This window comes from Acomys russatus, chromosome 25 (genome assembly GCF_903995435.1).
Source record: "Acomys russatus chromosome 25, mAcoRus1.1, whole genome shotgun sequence".
NCBI lineage: Eukaryota > Metazoa > Chordata > Mammalia > Rodentia > Muridae > Acomys > Acomys russatus.
Genome location: NC_067161.1, coordinates 9754908 through 9762532, shown reverse-complemented (window position 1 = coordinate 9762532; position 7625 = coordinate 9754908).

Sequence of the window (7625 nt, the reverse complement as noted above, 5' to 3'; positions counted from 1 at the left end):
ACTGGGGCTGGAGAGATGGCTCAGTGGTTAAGAGTACTGTCTGCTCTTCCAAACGACCCGGGTTCAATTCCCAGCCACCACATGGCAGCTCACAACTGTCTGTAATTCCAGTTCCAATGGCTCTCACACTAAAATAAAATTAAATAAATTAAAAAAAGAAAAAGAAACCTAACCATATCACCAAGATCCCTTCCTGTGGCATTCAGTGTCCATTCCTTTCTAAATATGGGTCATAGCCTATCCATAGATGACAGGCTATCCATCTGCTGATGGACATTTACCAGTCCTTGAAGACTTGATGATATAGGACGTTTGGAACCAGGTATGGTAGTATATGGTTGCAATCCCAGCATCCACAGGCTGAAGCAGAAGAGTCTCAGCCCTCCTGGGCTAAATTGTGAGCTTCAGGCTAGCCTCACTGACCCTGCTTTAAAAAACAAACAAACAAACAAACAAAAACCAAAAAAACAAAAACAAAAACAAAAGAACGAGGTGTGGTGTTGTACGCCTTTAGTCCCAGCACTCCGGAGACAGAGACAGGTGGATTGTTGTGAGTTCGAGGCCAGCCTGGTCTACAAAGTGAGTCCAGGACAGCCAAGGCCACACAGAGAAACCCTGTCTCGAAAAAACAAAACTAAAAAAAAATTAAAAATAGGACCTTTGCTTGATGTTGCAGACTCAAGGCTGTGGCCGTAATTCAATGATACGATGACAGAGTGATTGCTAGACAGTAGTGGGAAGACGTGGATTTCATCTCCAGCCCTGCAAAGGAAAAACCACCGCACAGGCTGGTGAGATGGCTCAGTAAATAATAGTGCTTGCTTGCTCCTAAGCCCATATGCGTGCGTGCGTGCGTGCGTGCGTGTGTCTGTGTGTGTAAATGTGTAGAGGCCAGAGGGCAACCTCAAGTGTATCTTATATACTTATTTATCGTGGATATTGGGTGCGTGTGGATGCACTCATGACACAGATGCAGAGAACAGAGTGTGGGACTCAGTTCCGGGTATTGAACAGAAAGCACCGTTACCTACCATCCTGCTGGCCCCACCTTGTTTTTTGAGTCTCTCTCCTTTTTTTGTTTTGTTTTGTTGTTGTTTTTCTGTGTAGCCTTTGGTTATCCTGGACTCTCTTTTTAGACCAGGCTGGCCTTAAACTCAGAGATCCATCTGCCTTGGCCTCCCTGAGGCCTGGGATTAGAGGTGTGCGCCAACATGCCCAGCTGTTTTTCCAGTCTCTTAAGGATCTGGAGCTCACCAAATATGCTAGGCTACTTAGCCAGCAAAGTCCCCTGAATCTGTCTGTCGTTATCTCCCCAGTGCAAGGATTTCAAGTTTTACCAACTTTCTGACTGACCCAGCTCCTCAGCCCTCCCCACAGTTTATCCCACTTCCCCTTTCTCTCCTGGGAGTCCATGGCCCCTTATAAAGGATCCCTGCCTCCTCCATTCCTGGTGTTACTTTTTATTTTTATTTTTTGGCTGTCCTGGACTCATTTTGTAGACCAGGCTGGCCTCGAACTCACAGCAATCCGCCCACCTCTGCCTCCTGAGTGCTGGGATTAAAGGCGTGCGCCACCACCACCCAGCTCCTGGTGTTACATTTTTTTGTTGTTGTTGTTTTTCGAGACAAGGTTTCTCTGTGTAGCCTTGGCTGTCCTGGACTCACTTTGTAGACCAGGCTGGCCTTGAACTCACAGCGATCCACCTGCCTCTGCCTCCTGAGTGCTGGGATTAAGGGCGTGCGCCACCACGCCTGGCTTTGGTGTTACATTTTTAAAAAATCTTTACTTACTTTTACTTTATGTGTATGGCGCTCTGCCTGCATGGATGTCTGCACCACATGCATTCCTGGTGTACTCAGAGGCTGGAAGGCGTTAGATTCCTTGAAGCTGGGAGCTGCCCCATAGGTGCTGGGAATCACCCACGGGGATGGAGTGGTCCTTGGAAGAGCAGCCAGAAGTCTTAACCACTGGGCCACCCCTGTAGCCCCTAGTACTCCATTCTTTTTTGTTTGTTTGCTTCTTTGAGACAGGGTCTCTAGGTAGCCTAGTATTCCCATTCTCAATGCCTACCTGGTCAGAGATGACCCATATGGTGGCTGCAGTGGTTCAAAACCTGGGCAAGCAGAAGTGTCTCCAGAGCCCAGTGTGTCCAGCTAAGGAGCCCCAGACCTAAGCCCTGACTGGGGACACTACCAGCTGTCCCCTAAGGTGCCTCTGGCCCCACCTGTACCCATGCCACCCGAAGAGAGGTCGGATGACTCATTTCAGACACAAAAAAGCGTGCGTGGGGACGAGGAGCAGGAACTGAGAATAGAAAGTGACTTCCTTCCCCTTGGTCACTGTGCCCAATCTATCATCTGATCCACCTCTAGTGTGTTTTAAAGTAACTAGCTTTACTTATGCTGTAGTGTCAGACTTGGATATGGATCCCATGCCTGTCTCTTTAATAGCTGTATCCTCTTGGGAGAATCGTGTTCCATCTCAAAGTCTTCTTCTCAAGTGGGCCTGATAAGGAGCTCCATTAGGGTCTTTTCCCATTAGTGTCTCAGTTTTCTTAGCAACCGCCAGGCACAGGTACGTGTAGCAGCCCTCAGATGGACGGCTAGGCGAGGCTGTGTTCCTAACAGCCACATTTCACACTAGATCATTGCCACATGCTGGGGAGGGGGTGACCCAGACAAGGACCCCCATAGGGCACAGCAGGAAGGTACTTCTTTCTTACTTCGCACTTGGACTCTAAGGGGTCATCAGAATGAGGTCTTTCCCACTGATTTAACCTCTCCAGGTGTGAGGGCAGTCTGGTGGCGCACCTGTCCATCAGTTCCTGGTAGAAGACACAGCCTGCCTGGCGACACTGCCTTTGTTATTGGTTCAGGACATACAGCCGTACCACCCACACCCTCAGCCCTCACCACAGGTTCCCCACTCCCACCTCACTGCCCTCCTTCCTCAAAGCTACTTGTACCCACCCAACTGCATATCCTAGAGAGGTGACAGTGCTTTTCAGACATGGAAAGAATCTCCCAGAAGAAGACAGCCATGACGGCCCTGAACACCCTTGTACTATGTAGGGTTCACATTACAGATGACTGGTTCACAGAAGGTCTGTCAGTCTCTGCCCCCAACCCTAGCACTGAGGGTGGAAAAGGAGGACCAGCACCCAGGGTCTCTTGTCAAGGTCATCCAAGTCTGGTCCACACACACACACACACACACACACACACACACACACGGTCACAAGGCTCAGGCAGAGATGTCAGCCCTCAGTCTCAGTTCCCGATGCCTGTCGGCTAAACTGTGTGACCTAAGGCAAGTGATTTAACCTTCCTGAGCCTGGCTTCCTCCCAGATAACAGGAGAGACCTCCCACTTTCAGCTGTTCTGATAGATTAAATAAAAAGACACACTCAATATGTCACCTGCTCAAAACTACAAGCCATTCTCATCCAACTCCTTTCTTTCCGCCCCCACACCAGCCACACCAGGCAGCATCCTTGATGAACGCATTCCTTGTCTTTTTGAGACAAGATTTCATGCAGCCGAGACTGACCTTGAATCCTAGCGATCCCGCCTCCACTTCCTAGAGTGGATTACAGGTATGCACGGTGGTGGGCAATCCTTTCCCACTGAGCTACATCTCTAAGCCCCTTCCTACAGGTCTTAAGTCACCTTCTCTGTTCCGCTCTCCTGGGCATCTGACAGCCTACTGTCTTACTTTGGTGGGCGGTGGTCCATTGCAACCAAACCAAAGCCTCTGGAAGACTTTTTACGCCGCTTCCGAAAGGATTGCTTATGGCCTCTCCTGCAAGTCAGACTCTGGTGGCCAGGGGGTGGGGTGGGGAAAGGACAGTGGGACAAAGCTCCGCCACACCTACAGACGGCCGGGAGGTGACCTCCCACGAGCTCCCGGGCCGGAACGAGGCCCCTCAGGAGTCGGGGGGGCGGGACGCCCGGAGGTAGCCACGCCCCCAGCCGCATGTCTCCCGCGGTGTGGGCGGAGCCAGTAGGGCTAGGGTCCGCTTGCACTTCCGCCCCCAGTCACCTCATTCATATTTATGAAGCGATGGGGGCGTGGCCCGGCTCGCCCTCAGTGCCCCGCCCCGGCGGAGGCTCCGGCCCCAGTGGGGCGCCCCCGGCTTCCGCTTTGGGGAGGGAGTTTCCACTTGGTCACGACTCAAAAATGTGTCGCAGCCGCTCCTCCGCTGGTCGTCCGTGCCCCAGGGTGTGTCTATGGGGTCTCCTCCCTGCGAGGGAAGGAGCAAAGAGGCCAGAGAAAGGATTGCTTCTCTCTCTCCCCTGAGAAAAGCCGGTAGAAACGCGACTTAGACCCACTGCCAGCCTGTCGGTGACTGTAATTAGCCGCCTTTTTCTTTTTCAGTGGATGGGTTTCAAACCTAGTACCTCAGCCGGCGTGGTGGCGCCGCCTTTAATCCCAGCATCCGGGAAGCAGAGGCAGGTGGATCGCTGTGAGTTCAAGGCCAGCCTGGTCTACAAAGCGAGTCCAGGACAGCCAAGGCTAACACTGAGAGACCATGTCTCGAAAAACAAACAAAAGAAGAGAATACGTTGGAAGGTCTAGCTAGTTGTAGGATGCTGGCCTAGCATCCTGGAGGTACTAGGGTTTTGTTTTTTCAAAACATGGTCTCCCTGTGTTAGCCTTTGGCTGTCCTGGACTTGCTTTGTAGACCAGGCTGGCCTCGAACGGCCCGAATTCTCTTTTCGAAACATAATAGTTCTAATTTTCTGAACAGGCATTTCTTGTCAGGCCGTGTGTGCTCCGTATGAATTACCTTTTAAATCTCTCAACAAGAAGTCAAAAATTACATTTAAAAATTTCTCTACTGTTTCACTGATGCACAGTGGGTGTTATCACACAAGAAGCTCAAGGATATTTGAAGAGATGATACATAGGGCCTTCCAGGTAGAGGATACTTGACCCTCTGCCACCCACTCATAACTGCTGTGTGTAGCCAACGGGCAAGTTGTCTCAATGCACACATGTGAGGAAGACATTAAGTTCCTGGGAAACCAATGCACCAAGGCAGGATAGACTTCTTAGGCAAAATGAAAACACAGGCCCTGGGGACAGGCAGACATTCCAACCAGATGTCACTTCGGTGTGCCAGCTCAGTGTAACTGTATGTTCGTGAAGCCAGATTACTGAAAGAATCCAGCCAGGAACTTTTCCAAGGGTGGAGTAGCCAGTGTGGATAGCCCCACTTGCAGTGTTATTTTTGCCCTGGAGCCTAGTCCCAACTTCTGAGACATCTGTAGACCAGGCTGGCCTCGAACTCGCAGAGGTCTGCCTGCCTCTGACTCCTAAGTGCTGAGACTAAAGGAGTATGCCACCACCGCCAGGCAGGACGGATTGCTCTCTGAGAGTGTGTTTTGAATCTGCCAGCCCTGGCCAGGTGTTGGGGTATGCAGCCTGGACATTTATTTTCTCCTTGCCCTGTAGGCAGGTACTACTACACTGTATAACCAGCGGGCCTTAATGCTTTTTCTCCAGGATCATGGTGGGAACAGCCAGGGCCTCCAGAATAAACACTCCACCCAAGGGCAGCCCCAGCCCTGCAGGCTCTGCAGGGCCAGCACCAACCAACGGATTGCTGAGGTGTTGCACACTGCTCACAATGCCCATAGCTCAAGGTTAATAAGTCATCCACTAAAAAAAAAAAAAAGGCATCCACTGCCATTCTTCTATCGCTCCTTTTTACCCAGGCCTTGCCCAACTTGGCTGTAGCTTCAAGTTACTATTTGTTTTAGTTTCTCTTCCCTCCACGATAGGGGAAGCCTTTCCCACTGAGCCTCCTGCAGCTCCATATGGGATCCTGTGGACTGCTGTTCCATAGGTCGGGAGTGTGGCTTAGCAATACACTGCTTGGCTATAGGCAGGAGTCAGAGTCTCAGACTGTTCATTCGAGTCCTAGCATCTGTCCTCCCTTTTTAAAAAGAAAAAATCTTTTTTTCCACCGCTGGGATGTCTCCTGTTTTTTCAATGTAAGCTCTCAAGCTTACAGAGATCTACCTGCTTCTGAATATTGATATTAAAGGTCCATGCCACTACATCTGGCTTTGCAACATAAACCTAAAGGCTCAATTTTATTTACTTATGTTTATTTTTATTTATTTTAATTCATGAGTACTTTGCCTGCTTATATGTATGTATACTGTGTGAATGCTTGGTGCCCCTGGAACTGGAGTTATGGATGGTTGTGGTACACCATGTGGGTGCTGGGAATGGGCCCAGAACTTCTGCAAGAGCAGCAAGTGACCTTAGCTGCCGAGCCATCTCTCTAGCACCTATTTAGTTCTTTCCCCCCTCCCCGCCCCCCTGAGACTGAGACAGAGTTTCTCTGTGTAGCCTTGACTTTCCTGGACTCACTTTGTAGACCAGGCTGGCCTTGAACTCACAGTGATCCACTTGCCTCTGCCTCCCAAGTGCTGGGACTAAAGGTGTGCGCCATCACGCTTGGCTTGGCTTTGAACTTTTTCAAACCTAGTTTATTTGAGGTTTTTTACTGCCTATACCTCCCTTCCAACCCACCTACCCTAGATAGGAGAGAAAAGAGGTTAATGGGAACAGGGGAAGTAGACATTTTTAGACTCAGTTCTTTGTAGGGATTCCACTATTCATTGTCAGGATTCCAGCAGACACTTTAAACAGCAAACCAGCAGTTCAGCAAAGGTGTGACCACCGCAGCCAGAACCTAGAACCTCGAATTTTCTCTCCAGAAGCGAATCAAACGAATGGCCAAAGACAGGAAGTGATGCCAAAACCAAAAAGCCAGGCCTCTGGGGTCATACATATCTCTCCTCTCAGAGTCTGTTCTGGGATGTTTATCAGCTGGGAAAGACCATGCATCTATTTTATGGATGTGAACTGAAGACATGTTCAGTGCATGGGTTTTGTTTTGTTTTTTGCTTTGTTTTGTTTTTGGTGATACTAACAAGTAGTGTACCACTGCACTACAGAGCCAGTTCAATACATGGTTATTACACCAAATTCACCCTTTGACTACATCAACAGTCATACTTAGGAAGCATTACTCCCCCCACCAAGTGAAAATATGGAGCGATGCTGTAAGTTCTGCCTTGGGGCCTTATATCTACTAGGGTATCTGAGGCCCTAGAGAGAGGCCTAGAGAGGTTCAAGTGCCTCCTGCGAGCTTATAAAATGTTGGCTATCACTGGCCGTTATGAGGACACCAGTTAGGTTTGCTCCCGATCCTCAGAGAGGTGTCATTATTATTTGCCACACAAAGCTATTCCCAGCCTTCAGGATTTGGGGTCTGAATTCTCCTTGGAAGCAAAACAAAGAAAAATTCTTAAGGTGAAGTTTGTTGGGGCCAAGTCTCTGTCAGCTGGGGTTGTTAGCTTTTTGTCCCTAAAGACACATAGTGTCTGATGGCTTACAAGTACTTGATACTTTTGTTTTTCTGTCCCTGCCACCCAGACAGGGTTTTTCTGTGTAGCCTTGGTTGTCCTGGACTCGTTTTGTAGACCAGGCTGGCCTTGAACTTACAATGATCCTCTGTCTCTGCCTTCCGTGTGCTGGGATTAAGATTAAAGGCGTGCGCGGCCTCAATAAATTGCCACCCCTAAATAAATAGTTTCATACTACCA